Below are 14093 nucleotides of genomic sequence, written 5' to 3'. Positions count from 1 at the left end.
TGGCGACCGCCAGTAGGTCATATATAGCGCGTGAGGAAGGCATAATCAAGAAGAGAAAAGCTTTCAAGTTTATACGGGACAGACTGGACTATGAAAACGGCCAAATCTTTACTTTTGCAAAGAAATATGATAGTATTAAACAGAATAAAACCTTATCCATTACTGCTGCTGCGAGCTCAACAGACACCACAGCACCGTCACAACAGGTAGAACTTTCCTCATTTTCGGGGGACAGCTCACAACCCGAGAGTGAGTCGGACACAGAAGTAAGGCGACAACAACGGTCGGGGTTTCGAAAATTCACCCCAGGGCAGGAGTTGGAGTTGGTCCAGCAGGATCGCAAATTAACCTTGCGCTCAGCAAATCAGTTACCCGTAGGCAGCAAGCCAACAGGAAACGTTCAGAGAGGCGCAAAAGCAACAAACGCCGCAACCGCAAGGGGAACTCCAAGGAGACAGCGCACCAGATGGTAGCGCAACAAGGCACATCTGGTACCACCACAGGAGTGAATGCTAATATACAAGTTGATGATAACGTACACTCTGTCATCAATCTGACTGATATCGATCTAACCCCTAAAGAAACACGCATCCTGGCGTTAGGACTAACGTACAGTCCACGGGGTGATTTTAATTATACAACTACTAAGATCGACATGTTCAAATTTGTGCGTAAATTAAAATTGAGAAAATATCATAATTCACACAAAGCATTGGACCGTAATGTATCTAGCAATATTCAACCTGTAGATAGCAGTCCCAGTACTTTGGAGGCGACCAACGATACGACTACTACAGGATCAGCTCTTACACAAGAACTCTTCGAGCTTCAAGGGGAGGAATCTCCTTTAGAATTTAACAACTCAACAATACTCGGGGGTGAACCTGTCACTGCCTCTTGCATATCACCCTTCAAACCTAAGTCTAAATTTTGTCCACTTATGATAAAGGACAATGTGGATCTTTTTCATGATAAAGTGACGGGACAATTGAAGGAATTACAGATTAGGAATGCCCACAAAATCAAACGCTTCAATTATAGGGACAGTGAATACCATCAATTAATCAAAAAACTGAGTGCAAACAAACATGTGGTGATACGACAATCAGACAAAGGGGGCAACGTGATCTTATGGCCACGTAAGATGTACCTAGAGGAAGCCCTGAAACAGCTTAATGATAGGGACTGCTACAAACGTATCACCCCACAAGATGCTCTCCAGGCGAGGAATGCAATATACTCCACACTTACAGCTTGGAGGAGCAAGGGCCTGCTTACTATGGATGAACTCAAATTTTTGAGGAACGACTTTCCGGTTACACCAGTCATCTACTTCATCCCGAAGGTTCACAAGTGTTACCAACAACCACCAGGCAGGCCCATAATCTCTGCTTGCAACAGCCTGTTAGAGAACATGAGTAAATACATTGACTTCTTTTTACAAGATTTTGTGAGAAACTTGCCATCTTTTATTTTGGATACTAGTGACTTATTGAGGAAACTAGCAAACTTTAGATGGAATACTAACTATATACTGGTATCCATGGATGTCACTTCTTTATATACCAGTATATTCCATCAAGATGGTATAAGAGCAGTGCAACATTTTCTTGGGAAAAGACTAAATTGTTTCCAGGATCATTCAAAAATGTTAATAGATATGATTGCAATCTGCTTAGAGAACAATGTTTTCATGTTTGCCAAACAGTTATTTCTTCAGACAAGGGGAGTGGCCATGGGGGCCTGCTTCTCTCCCAGTTACGCCTGTTTACACATGGGGTACTGGGAGGAGCAGGTCCTCTTGCGACAACATTCTGCCACTATGAATTCTAAAGTAAAACTGTGGTCAAGATACATTGATGATCTGTTCTTTATATGGGATGGTACTGAGACGGAAGTGAGTGATTTTATTGACAAATTAAATGACAATAACCTTAACATCCAATTCACCAGCAGTATCAATGCCACCTCCATTGTGTTCCTTGATGTGGAGATTTACGTCCAGGCAGGCAGTCTCCACACTAGATTGCACCGCAAGCCTACTGCGGGCAACACACTGCTGCATGCCGGAAGCCATCATCCTGCACACCTGATACGGAGCATACCCTATGGGGAGATGCTCCGTGTCAGGAGGATTTGCAGCAGTGAGGAAGAATGCCGGCTGGCACAATTCCATTGCAAATCTTGTTTCCTTCTTAGAGGCTATAAATCTGAAGCTATAGATGTGGCAATTCTCAAGGCAAATAGAATGGACAGAACAACACTCCTGGGCTCAGGAGTGACCAACTTGAAACCACGGGTCAAGGGTTCACAAGAGGTTATAAGGATGATTATGGGTTATAGCAACCAACATAACAGCATCTACAAAATAATTAAGGATAACTGGTCATTACTGTCCGAAGATCCTGTTCTGGGTCCAGTTATTCCTAAATTCCCCAGCATAGCCTATCGCAAAGCGAGGTCTATGAAAGATAGCTTGGTATCCAGTAGCCCTGAGGTGGTAACGGGAACTTGGCTGAATGAGAGCAAAGGTTTTCTGAAGTGCTCGAGTTGTAAGGCTTGTAAAAATGGCATTAGTAAAACAGAAGTAAAAACGCCACTGTCGCCATTTCCCATTAAGATTAGACACAAGCTCAACTGCAAAACTGAATTTGCAGTTTATGTTTTAGAGTGCCCTTGTGGGCTAAGATATGTGGGCAGCACGAGGCCACAGGTCCACAAACGCATTCTTCAGCATCTGCGAGCCATATGCAACGTTGACCCCTCATACTCAGTGGCCAGGCATTTTGATCAGTGCCATGGGAAAGATGCCTCCCTCTTGTCTTATTATGTGATAGACTGTGTTCCTCCCCAGAGGAGGGGAGGAGATAGAGAGTCCCTGTTGCGCAAATTAGAGACGCGTTATATTATTCTCTTGGACACCAAGGCACCACAGGGCCTGAATACTGGGGAGGACTGCCACACCTATCTATAATGCTGTCTGTCCATTGAGAGATGTGTACCTTGAGTTATAATGCCTATCTGTAGCTATATATGGACATTGAGTTTTATCATGTACCCTGGACGCCTTCTGAACTGTAATGTAACTATTTTAACTCACATTTAATGAATTTATTCACACTTTGCACTTTATATTGTAGCACTTTCTTGCCATCTGGATATATAAAAAAATACTTTGCACAAATCTTGCAATTTTGCACAACAATCAACTGTACTGTATACCCTATACATTGACCTAGATGTCAGTGTGGTTAATTTCATATAAACCCATGAGTCATTTATATCATTAGGACATGGTTTAAGTGAAAATATTTATAGTTTTAACTTTTATATGTCATTTGGAGGTTTTTAGTAAATATTGATTACCTATTGTCATTTAATGTTTATATATGAAATTTTTGACTTGTATTGTGGTTTATTAACTTGGGGTTCTAGTTTGTATTTTACAGACAAGTGTACAGAAGCATATTTACATTGATTTAATATGTGATATGTTGTGCAAATTAATAGCATTTAAGCGGTAATTTGAATTGTGTGGGAGTTACATTATGAAACTATAGTAACTTTTCCATTTCCATAACATGTGATGGTGATTATGCACTTTAAATGGGTGGCCAGCCCTCGTGACGATGTCATGTGAACAAGGCTATCTCTAGCCGAAACGCGTCGTGGCGGACTGGTGCTGGGTTTGAACTTAATAAAATAACTTTGCACCTTGATTTGGGTCTCGCTGGTTCCTGTTCGTTTGTGCGGTCAACTGCAGCGCTTGTGGACATCTGGAACTTTACATACCTCATATATATATATATATATATATATATATATATTGTAATACAAGATGCTCAGAGTTGAAAGAAGCACTCCACAACAGCTGGTCGCACGCAATCTTTTATTGCTTTGAAGGTGGCATTTCCTCCGTTTTTTAAAAACCTTCCACCTATTCACCAATTCACTAATCATTGTGGACCTTGATATTAGTGATGGCGAATATGCGAAACCCACTGTGGGCAGACACTGACTATTCATAACACCACAAGTCCCACAATGCACAGCGCAACAAAGCGGCTCGCAACTACTAAAGGCACGTGAGCAGGAGACTGTGAGGCAGCTGAAAATCATCGCATCAAGCCATCTCACCCTGAAGAAAGAGCGGACAGCTCTGAAACGCGTTGGTGGAAGGTTTTTAAAAAACGGAGGAAATGCCACCTTCAAAGCAATAAAAGGTTGCGTGCGACCAGCTGTTGTGGAGTGCTTCTTTCAACTCTGAGCATCTTGTATTACAAAATTTACGCGACGGCTTCGGTCGCGGAAAGGAGCACCTCCCAGCTGATTGAAAGGGAGCTGAGGAGGAATGAGACTGTCTTAGCAGGAAACCGTGCCTGTGAAAAAGACGGCGCAGCAGCGCTTTGAATAATTGAAGGTCAGCAGATCGTTCCGGGGCACACTGGAGTGCCTGAACACTACAATGAATTCACTAATCATTGTGGACCTTGATATTAGTGATGGCGAATATGCGAAACCCACTGTGGGCAGACACTGACTATTCATAACACCACAAGTCCCACAATGCACAGCGCAACAAAGCGGCTCGCAACTACTAAAGGCACGTGAGCAGGAGACTGTGAGGCAGCTGAAAATCATCGCATCAAGCCATCTCACCCTGAAGAAAGAGCGGACAGCTCTGAAACGCGTTGGTGGAAGGTTTTTAAAAAACGGAGGAAATGCCACCTTCAAAGCAATAAAAGGTTGCGTGCGACCAGCTGTTGTGGAGTGCTTCTTTCAACTCTGAGCATCTTGTATTACAAAATTTACGCGACGGCTTCGGTCGCGGAAAGGAGCACCTCCCAGCTGATTGAAAGGGAGCTGAGGAGGAATGGGACTGTCTTAGCAGGAAACCGTGCCTGTGAAAAAGACGGCGCAGCAGCGCTTTGAATAATTGAAGGTCAGCAGATCGTTCCGGGGCACACTGGAGTGCCTGAACACTACAATGAATTCACTAATCATTGTGGACCTTGATATTAGTGATGGCGAATATGCGAAACCCACTGTGGGCAGACACTGACTATTCATAACACCACAAGTCCCACAATGCACAGCGCAACAAAGCGGCTCGCAACTACTAAAGGCACGTGAGCAGGAGACTGTGAGGCAGCTGAAAATCATCGCATCAAGCCATCTCACCCTGAAGAAAGAGCGGACAGCTCTGAAACGCGTTGGTGGAAGGTTTTTAAAAAACGGAGGAAATGCCACCTTCAAAGCAATAAAAGGTTGCGTGCGACCAGCTGTTGTGGAGTGCTTCTTTCAACTCTGAGCATCTTGTATTACAATATATATATATATATATATATTGCCACAGCTTCTTCTCTCCACTTCTTACGGATCAAAGGACACGGCACAGCAGCAGTAGTTTTTAGCGTTTTTATTATTTACACACCAGTGCAAACATAACGTGCAACAAAAAAGGACGGTCTACGCGTTTCGGCTCCTGCCTTCAACTGGACCATCCATATATATATATATATCGCGCCACTCCACTCCCACGAGCAGTCGTTTGCGCTTCCTGAAAAGAACGTGGAGCACAGACCCAGATAAGTGCTTACAATCTTCTTTATTAGCTGTTCAGGATGTCGGCCATTACGCGTTTCGGTACACAACGTACCTTGATCACATATATATATATGTATATCAAACCACAGCTCCGGTCATGGAAACTTGATGAGCCAGCTCACAGGTGGTCCGAGGAAGGGCTACCGGTTGCCCATATATCCAAAAGAAACTTCATTCATCAGAACACACGTACTCGGACACCAGAAGTTGTTGTTGTGCACAAAATTTATTAGGCAGGAAACAACGCGTTTCACCTATCGGCTTGATCACGTTTCAGCCGTTCTGATGTGTGCACCAATTTTTATCCCATATTCATCATAGAAATGGGACTTCCACCACATAAGTGAAGTAACTGTGTAAAAGTGTAGAACTTGGCCGCCATTTTGTAATAGGTCATTCACTATTAAATAATACATGATAACTCTTATTTCTCCAAATGTATCCCATTCAATCATATCTAAATTAATGAGCTTGTTACAATTCGAAATTTGTCAAAAAAATCAAGAATCAAATACTTATTATTTTCTCGTTGACATACACAATTATAATTTCAGTTACTGTTACCGTTAATGATTAGAAAACACTGTGTTTAAACAGCTGAGTATTTAGCACCAATTGCGTGCAACATTATACCTGTTTTAAAATTGTGTCCCACAGCACGTTTTGTTCGTGCAATAAAGTTAGAGACCATTGTGATAGACGTATGCACAATCGAGTTCGTTTTTGCTATCACTAGATTGAAGCCACGCCCAAGTGGGCAAAATAAATCGATTACAGTTCTCCATCAATTTTAGTCGTACTCAGTGTTCATATAATCTCAATCCATTGATGTATGAATACATTAACATCCCAGCCCAAGTGGGCAAGTCTTGATATATACCCAAAAAGTCTATTATGTTAGTGTTGTCTCATTATGGTCATTCATGTTTATTTTGATATTCCGATGTAGCATGTTGAAGGCCAAAATTGTCCACTGTTACCAAGAATCACCTAAAACAAAAACATAATAAAAGACTGAAAAGCAGGCTGCGGGTAAATCGCAATAAATTTACAAATTTTCTTTCATCATCTTCATTCAGCAAGGTGTACGGCTAACTCCTCATCCGAATTAAGGCCTATCCGGTTCATACATTCAAAGTCGATTATGTACCTTGATTTTAACTTGCGCAGTGCAAGTTTCCTATTGCCACCTCTGATCCCCAAATCCACCATATCAATAACAACCATTCTCAATACATTTTCATTTTGAAAGTGACAGTCATAAAAGTGACGGGCTATGGGGTATTGTTGATTGTTGTTTTTTGGCACCCGCACATGCTCCACCACACGTTTCTTAGCTCAATGTATTGTGCACCCAACGTACCATTTATCACATGGACAGATGAGTACGTAAACACAATACATCGTGTTGCAGGTCAATGGTTTACGGATGGTAAACTCTCTTCCAGAGTTGGGGACTATTAAAGAATCACATTCTACACTCTTTCTGCAGGCCTTACAGCTTCTACAGCATTTAAAGCCTGCAGCACCTTTGCCAACTGTCTTACTGGTCACAAAATGTCTACTCAAATCATCTTTCAAAGATTTCCCTCTTCTAAACGTGATTTGAGGATTCACATTTAAATAAGGTTTGAGATGTTGATCTGTTAAGAGAACATGCCCGTGTTTCTTGAAGATAGTTCTAACATCCTTAGCTTGGCCAGAGAATATTGTTATAAATCTGACCTTCTCTTCGTTCGTGGGTGTTTGGTTAGGGTTAAGAAGTTCATTTCTCACAGTAGCATCTGCTCTATTGCATGCATTCTTGATTGTGGACCATTTGTAACCTTGCTCCCTTAAGCGGCAGCACATAACTTGTTTTTCTTTTTCATAAGCTTTTGTCGTGCTGCAGTTCCTCTTTGCCCGTAACAGTTCACCATACGGTATACTGTCAACCAGATTCCTAGGATGGGCACTTCTAGCACTTAGGATGCTGTTGCCCGCTGTTTGTTTTCTGAAGAAGCTGGTGGTTACCCTTTGTCCTTTGATTTTAACACGGATATCTAGGAATTCTATATCTGTTTTGTGAATATATTCAGAAAATACCAGGTTATAAGAATTTCTGTTCAATTGGTTCACAAAGTTCTTAGCTGATTCTGTGTTCCCATTCCAAATAAAAAAAAATTCATTGATGTATCTAAGCCACAGGACAACCTTGGTGTTAAAGTCGGGCATAGATGTGGACACCATTGTGTCTTCGATGGGTTCTCTACTCGAGAACACTTCGAAGTATATTGATTTCTTTTTACGTCCATTTGTGGAAGGAGCTCCCTCCTATCTTAAGGATAGTAGGGATTTCATCAACAAAATACAGAAATTTGTTTGGTTGGAGAGTTACCTGCTGATCACCCTTGACGTGTGTAGTTTATACACGTCAATAAGACATAATGATGGCATCGATGCGTGCAGCAGGTTCCTCAAGACCAGATCCATTTCCTATCTGGAACATACAGAGATGATTATCCAGATGAAGACCTTTTGCCTAGAGAAAAACTTTTTTGTTTTCAACGATATTTATTATCGTCAAAAGCAGGGTACTGCGATGGGAACTTGTTTTGCTCCCAGCTTTGCTAATTTGTTCATGGCTAGCTGGGAGCAACAAGTAGCGAGGACCCATCACTTATATCGCAGCCATGTGAAAATAATATACTATACAGAAAAGGGGGTGGTGATGAACAGAGTGTCTGAATTAAGCAGACCACTCTTACCCAGTCCAAAGATCAGGGCTTGATCCATCACCGTTATTTATCTCACTGCCCCATCACAGCTCAGAACCTGGCTATATGCAAATTAGTCTGTCCCTGGCCCAGTGCATCATGGGAACAGGGCAGAACAAACTACCAAGCCAATTCTTCACCAGAAAGGAGACAAGCTACCGGGGACCGGTTTCTGGCATTTCAGCCTCTTCGGCCCGGCTTGCTTGAATCCTGATGGAGCAGTGAGAAAGGGACTCATGTCTGAGTATACCCTGCCACACCTATAGTGGCCAAAAACGATACAGAAAAGGGGGTGGTGATGAACAGAGTGTCTGAATTAAGCAGACCACTCTTACCCAGTCCAAAGATCAGGGCTTGATCCATCACCGTTATTTATCTCACTGCCCCATCCCAGCTCAGAACCTGGCTATATGCAAATTAGTCTGTCCCTGGCCCAGTGCATCATGGGAACAGGGCAGAACAAACTACCAAGCCAATTCTTCACCAGAAAGGAGACAAGCTACCGGGGACCGGTTTCTAGCATTTCAGCCTCTTCGGCCTGGCTTGCTTGAATCCTGATGGAGCAGTGAGAAAGGGACTCATGTCTGAGTATACCCTGCCACACCTATAGTGGCCAAAAACGATACAGAAAAGGGGGTGGTGATGAACAGAGTGTCTGAATTAAGCAGACCACTCTTACCCAGTCCAAAGATCAGGGCTTGATCCATCACTGTTATTTATCTCACTGCCCCATCCCAGCTCAGAACCTGGCTATATGCAAATTAGTCTGTCCCTGGCCCAGTGCATCATGGGAACAGGGCAGACCAAACTACCAAGCCAATTCTTCACCAGAAAGGAGACAAGCTACCGGGGACCGGTTTCTGGCATTTCAGCCTCTTCGGCCCGGCTTGCTTGAATCCTGATGGAGCAGTGAGAAAGGGACTCATGTCTGAGTATACCCTGCCACACCTATAGTGGCCAAAAACGATACAGAAAAGGGGGTGGTGATGAACAGAGTGTCTGAATTAAGCAGACCACTCTTACCCAGTCCAAAGATCAGGGCTTGATCCATCACCGTTATTTATCTCACTGCCCCATCCCAGCTCAGAACCTGGCTATATGCAAATTAGTCTGTCCCTGGCCCAGTGCATCATGGGAACAGGGCAGACCAAACTACCAAGCCAATTCTTCACCAGAAAGGAGACAAGCTACCGGGGACCTGTTTCTGGCATTTCAGCCTCTTCGGCCCGGCTTGCTTGAATCCTGATGGAGCAGTGAGAAAGGGACTCATGTCTGAGTATACCCTGCCACACCTATAGTGGCCAAAAACGATACAGAAAAGGGGGTGGTGATGAACAGAGTGTCTGAATTAAGCAGACCACTCTTACCCAGTCCAAAGATCAGGGCTTGATCCATCACCGTTATTTATCTCACTGCCCCATCCCAGCTCAGAACCTGGCTATATGCAAATTAGTCTGTCCCTGGCCCAGTGCATCATGGGAACAGGGCAGACCAAACTACCAAGCCAATTCTTCACCAGAAAGGAGACAAGCTACCGGGGACCGGTTTCTGGCATTTCAGCCTCTTCGGCCCGGCTTGCTTGAATCCTGATGGAGCAGTGAGAAAGGGACTCATGTCTGAGTATACCCTGCCACACCTATAGTGGCCAAAAACGATACAGAAAAGGGGGTGGTGATGAACAGAGTGTCTGAATTAAGCAGACCACTCTTACCCAGTCCAAAGATCAGGGCTTGATCCATCACCGTTATTTATCTCACTGCCCCATCCCAGCTCAGAACCTGGCTATATTCAAATTAGTCTGTCCCTGGCCCAGTGCATCATGGGAACAGGGCAGACCAAACTACCAAGCCAATTCTTCACCAGAAAGGAGACAAGCTACCGGGGACCGGTTTCTGGCATTTCAGCCTCTTCGGCCCGGCTTGCTTGAATCCTGATGGAGCAGTGAGAAAGGGACTCATGTCTGAGTATACCCTGCCACACCTATAGTGGCCAAAAACGATACAGAAAAGGGGGTGGTGATGAACAGAGTGTCTGCATTAAGCAGACCACTCTTACCCAGTCCAAAGATCAGGGCTTGATCCATCACCGTTATTTATCTCACTGCCCCATCCCAGCTCAGAACCTGGCTATATGCAAATTAGTCTGTCCCTGGCCCAGTGCATCATGGGAACAGGGCAGACCAAACTACCAAGCCAATTCTTCACCAGAAAGGAGACAAGCTACCGGGGACCGGTTTCTGGCATTTCAGCCTCTTCGGCCCGGCTTGCTTGAATCCTGATGGAGCAGTGAGAAAGGGACTCATGTCTGAGTATACCCTGCCACACCTATAGTGGCCAAAAACGATACAGAAAAGGGGGTGGTGATGAACAGAGTGTCTGAATTAAGCAGACCACTCTTACCCAGTCCAAAGATCAGGGCTTGATCCATCACCGTTATTTATCTCACTGCCCCATCCCAGCTCAGAACCTGGCTATATGCAAATTAGTCTGTCCCTGGCCCAGTGCATCATGGGAACAGGGCAGACCAAACTACCAAGCCAATTCTTCACCAGAAAGGAGACAAGCTACCGGGGACCGGTTTCTGGCATTTCAGCCTCTTCGGCCCGGCTTGCTTGAATCCTGATGGAGCAGTGAGAAAGGGACTCATGTCTGAGTATACCCTGCCACACCTATAGTGGCCAAAAACGATACAGAAAAGGGGGTGGTGATGAACAGAGTGTCTGAATTAAGCAGACCACTCTTACCCAGTCCAAAGATCAGGGCTTGATCCATCACCGTTATTTATCTCACTGCCCCATCCCAGCTCAGAACCTGGCTATATGCAAATTAGTCTGTCCCTGGCCCAGTGCATCATGGGAACAGGGCAGACCAAACTACCAAGCCAATTCTTCACCAGAAAGGAGACAAGCTACCGGGGACCGGTTTCTGGCATTTCAGCCTCTTCGGCCCGGCTTGCTTGAATCCTGATGGAGCAGTGAGAAAGGGACTCATGTCTGAGTATACCCTGCCACACCTATAGTGGCCAAAAACGATACAGAAAAGGGGGTGGTGATGAACAGAGTGTCTGAATTAAGCAGACCACTCTTACCCAGTCCAAAGATCAGGGCTTGATCCATCACCGTTATTTATCTCACTGCCCCATCCCAGCTCAGAACCTGGCTATATGCAAATTAGTCTGTCCCTGGCCCAGTGCATCATGGGAACAGGGCAGACCAAACTACCAAGCCAATTCTTCACCAGAAAGGAGACAAGCTACCGGGGACCGGTTTCTGGCATTTCAGCCTCTTCGGCCCGGCTTGCTTGAATCCTGATGGAGCAGTGAGAAAGGGACTCATGTCTGAGTATACCCTGCCACACCTATAGTGGCCAAAAACGATACAGAAAAGGGGGTGGTGATGAACAGAGTGTCTGAATTAAGCAGACCACTCTTACCCAGTCCAAAGATCAGGGCTTGATCCATCACCGTTATTTATCTCGCTGCCCCATCCCAGCTCAGAACCTGGCTATATGCAAATTAGTCTGTCCCTGGCCCAGTGCATCATGGGAACAGGGCAGACCAAACTACCAAGCCAATTCTTCACCAGAAAGGAGACAAGCTACCGGGGACCGGTTTCTGGCATTTCAGCCTCTTCGGCCCGGCTTGCTTGAATCCTGATGGAGCAGTGAGAAAGGGACTCATGTCTGAGTATACCCTGCCACACCTATAGTGGCCAAAAACGATACAGAAAAGGGGGTGGTGATGAACAGAGTGTCTGAATTAAGCAGACCACTCTTACCCAGTCCAAAGATCAGGGCTTGATCCATCACCGTTATTTATCTCACTGCCCCATCCCAGCTCAGAACCTGGCTATATGCAAATTAGTCTGTCCCTGGCCCAGTGCATCATGGGAACAGGGCAGACCAAACTACCAAGCCAATTCTTCACCAGAAAGGAGACAAGCTACCGGGGACCGGTTTCTGGCATTTCAGCCTCTTCGGCCCGGCTTGCTTGAATCCTGATGGAGCAGTGAGAAAGGGACTCATGTCTGAGTATACCCTGCCACACCTATATGTTAAAACCTGAGTCGGGTCGGGGACAATCGATATTTGCCCAGCGGTATTGCCTCTGTGACCCTCTAGTTATTTAATCAATGAAGAGGCAGGCGCTGGAGACTGGAAAGCAGGAAACAAGGTTTTTATTCTCTCCGGAGGAGAACACAACGAAACGGACAGAAGGTATCGTTCTGAGGTGCTCTAGATACATTTCTGAGGCCTGGCCTCTTATACACTGTTTAATGACTTTATTGTAGATTACACATTCATGTTAAAAGCTTTGATGTATGGAAAAGACATTCCCGGAAATCCCCTTTGGGCCCGTTCCCACACACATTTACAGTTGAAGTCCCCACCCTAGTCACAACAGGTGATGAGTATCACGCAGCAGGATATTCCGCCGATTCACGGAATGTGGGGGGGGTTTGATCGGATCTCATGGAGTGGGGGCTTTGATCAACCCGGGGATCCTTTGATGGGGGAAGCTTTCTATTGTACGGGGAGGGGCAAGGAATGGTATCGGCAGAGCTGGGTGTCGGCCTGGGAACGGGGAAGACAAAACGGGCACACAGGGAAAAAGGGGGTTTGCATCTAAGGGCCGGAGATCATGAAAGGGAAGCAGGGAGGTGTCGCGCTGGGAACAGGATGAGGGCCTGGGGCAGAGCAGCGCCGAAGAGGGGTTTATGACTCAAGGCAGGTGCAAGCAGGGGTGGTCAGCGTGCCGGCTTAGTGAAGGCGAAGGGCTATGTCAGGGGCCAGCGGCATGCAAAAGGGTTCGTTCTGATCGGGGCATCTTAAAAATGGCGGGCGCGCACGACAAAAGTGTGGCATCAGGGGAAGAGGCAAGATGGCGCAGATAATGTTCACCAAAACGTACTAATTTTCAACAGTCCTCCCTTTAACATATTCAAGACATCTTGCTGGTCCATTTTCTACCCGGTTCTATTGTGGTGGGCATGAGAAAGAAAACGGTAGGAACCTTAGAGAAAAAGAGTTGTAAACAATACATTTTAACATTTCTAGTTTTTAGGAGGTGGGCCTATTTGATAAACTTTGATCAATTTGTTTAGCAGGAAAGTCATAGGAATGCAATACAAAAACGATTCTGTAGCGAGAGCAGCAAGCATATTTCATACTGGCAGGTTATTACATATATATCAGGTTCGGATTGGAGCATGATCAATACAATGGCGGCTGGGAGAGAAATGAGGTCTAGCAGAAACGGCGATTGGGGATGTCAAATGTTCGAAGTTTAACGAGTTCTCATCATTCTTTGTTGCCTTTCGTTGGCGCTGTTGAGCACCGGCGGTGGAGCTACAAGTCCAGCTCTGTTCTAAGTTCTGCGTTGCAGGGCACGACCCTTTCCTCGCGTTTCTGGTCGGAAAGGTCCTTTTCGCCCTGTGTCCTTTGAGGTGATTGTCAGAAAGTTCAGATGGAAGAAGAGCGTACAAAACAGTCCATAGGGTAGGTCAGAGGAAAAAGGGGGATGGAGCAAGGCCAAATTAGGAACAAACTAGGGGAACGAGAGACTTCAAATAGGCGGGCGTGTGACCGAATTCAGAGAGCGGGGACTTGTCGACAGACACTGGACATCGAGCAGGGGCATCAGGTCGACCCTTTCTTCTCATGTTGTCGAAAACAGTGCCTCGTCCTGCAGCTCTTTTCTGTCGTGGTCTCGCCTTGGCTAATGTCGCAGGTG

This window comes from Lissotriton helveticus, chromosome 5_1 (genome assembly GCF_964261635.1).
Source record: "Lissotriton helveticus chromosome 5_1, aLisHel1.1, whole genome shotgun sequence".
NCBI classification, from domain to species: domain Eukaryota; kingdom Metazoa; phylum Chordata; class Amphibia; order Caudata; family Salamandridae; genus Lissotriton; species Lissotriton helveticus.
The sequence above is the reverse complement of the archived record's forward strand: the minus strand, read 5'-3'. Positions refer to the sequence as shown.